Genomic DNA, 2,252 nt, shown 5'->3' with positions numbered 1-2,252 from the left:
TCACCCTTTCCTCAGGAAGAGGTTTTTTGTCAGCGTAACCATTTTTAAAAAGCGTTCTTCCGAAATTCATTCAAAAACTTGCTAGTTTCACTTTGATTTTTTAAAAGTCAAGTAGGATAACTCTGTTCGCTAAAGGTGCGCCTTTGCGAAGAGGGCGCCACCGAATTTTGAGGACACTTCTTTAATTGGCTCAAAGAGAGAAGTGGCCCCTCTTGTTATGTAGACTCTTTGGTATCAACTTAATCATATTTTTCCACAACAACCAACAATTGAGGCTAGATTTTTAAAAAATTCTTCGTAAATCTATATAAAATACTATAAATCTCCGTCAAGCGGAAAATGGGATTGTTCACAGGAATTCTCGCTTCATACACACATTTTGTATACGAAAAAGGCCCACGTCAATGCTCACCAATGACACTTTTTTCGTGAAAAATATTTGTTACAATAAATTAATGTTATAGTATACACATTTTTGGCACTAAAAGTTCTCAAAACATGCGTTCAATAAGCATAAAGTCCCAATTAAAAAATAATGACATACTTGTTTTTAAAAGCGATATTGCCCGAGCTGTAAACTTTTTAAAAAGCTGCAGAAACCATCGAATTGGATTATTTAAAATTAGTATTTATTAAAGAATTTTCTAGAATACAGTGTACGGGTGTTTGAAAAAAAATCTTCATACGTTAAGACAAATTGATATAAGTAATTGTGCAAACGTTAGAGAATCTATGTTCGATAGTTAAGGAGATATTTGACGATAGTTAAGGAGATATTTGACGATAGTTGAGGAGATAATTGACGATAGTTAAGGAGATATTTGACAATAAGTTACGCAACGAATTCCTGACGCACTTTAGTCGTCCTTCTCTCGTACAATCACAATTTAGTTGTCCTTCTCTTGTACAATCATAATTTAGTCGTCCTTCTCTTGTACAATCATAATTTAGTCGTCCTTCTCCTGTACAATCATAATTCAGTCGTCCTTCTCTTGTACAATCATAAATTAGTCCTCCTTCTCTCGTACAATCATAATTTTATCACCCTTCCCTCATACAATCTTGAACAATCATAATTTATTCGTCCTACTCTTGTAATATAGTTTAGTCGTGCTTCTCTTGTTTTCATCTTCCAAAAAATGGGAGGCCATGCTTAACTCTTAGCAACGTCACGTCCACTTACTGGCTAGAATGATGATGTACTGTTGTTTGGTCTCGTCTCCTTCATTCGCCACAAATATCTACCAGCCTGTGAAACAACTGCATCCTCATATCATACCAAATCTTTTTTTTTTCTTTCTTTTCTGAATAATAGGATGGATTGTGTTTGAGTAAAGAGAAGCACATCGACACAATAATGGTCATTTAGTGCTGGGAAACAAGTAAGACAGACAGACAGACAGACAGACAGACAGACAGACAGACAGACAGATAGACAGACAGACAGACAGACAGAGACAACAAATGGAAAGGAAAGTGGCGACTTCCAACCACCCTCACATTGTAGTGGGTAATGTATGGGTTGTAGTTTGAAATCTATCTTTTCAATGCTGAAAATGCTAATACTAACATTTATTATTTCAAACTAAACTTTCTGCATCAAAGTAGGGAATAATGATATAAGCTTACAACTTGGCAGGGTTAAAGGAGTGGGGGGGGCTACACCTGATGGCTATCTCGCTTGTTCGAGGATCAAATTTTACCAAATTTCACACACATAACAAGCATAGTAAGGAGTTTTAGAATCCGCAATCAAATTTGAGAAAAATGTTTCGTTTCCATGGATACGGCGGCCATAGTGGATTTTGTTGACGTGTAAGACGTAAAGAATACGGCACTTATTGTTCAAGGAAATTTATTGGGGGTTTTTTTTTTTTCATGCGTGTTCTCAAAAATGGGATCTAAAATTTTAATTTTTTCCTAAACGAATAAGAAAATTTTTAATGAATTTTTTTTCCAGAGGTAGTATTCAAGTTTACAAAGACTCCGTGCAAATCCACACTCCAGACACCACCAACAAACACACTCCAGACACCACCAACAAACACACTCCAGACACCACCAGCAAACACACTCCAGACACCACCAACTAACACACTCCAGACACCACCAACAAACACACTCCAGACACCACCAACAAACACACTCCAGACACCACCAGCAAACACACTCCAGACACCACCAACTAACACACTCCAGACACCACCAACAAAATTCTATTTCATATATAAAAAAATTCAACATTTAAATAT

The sequence above is a fragment of the Aplysia californica genome, unplaced genomic scaffold (genome assembly GCF_000002075.1).
Source record: "Aplysia californica isolate F4 #8 unplaced genomic scaffold, AplCal3.0 scaffold01140, whole genome shotgun sequence".
Lineage (NCBI taxonomy): Eukaryota > Metazoa > Mollusca > Gastropoda > Aplysiida > Aplysiidae > Aplysia > Aplysia californica.
This window is presented reverse-complemented; position numbering follows the sequence as displayed.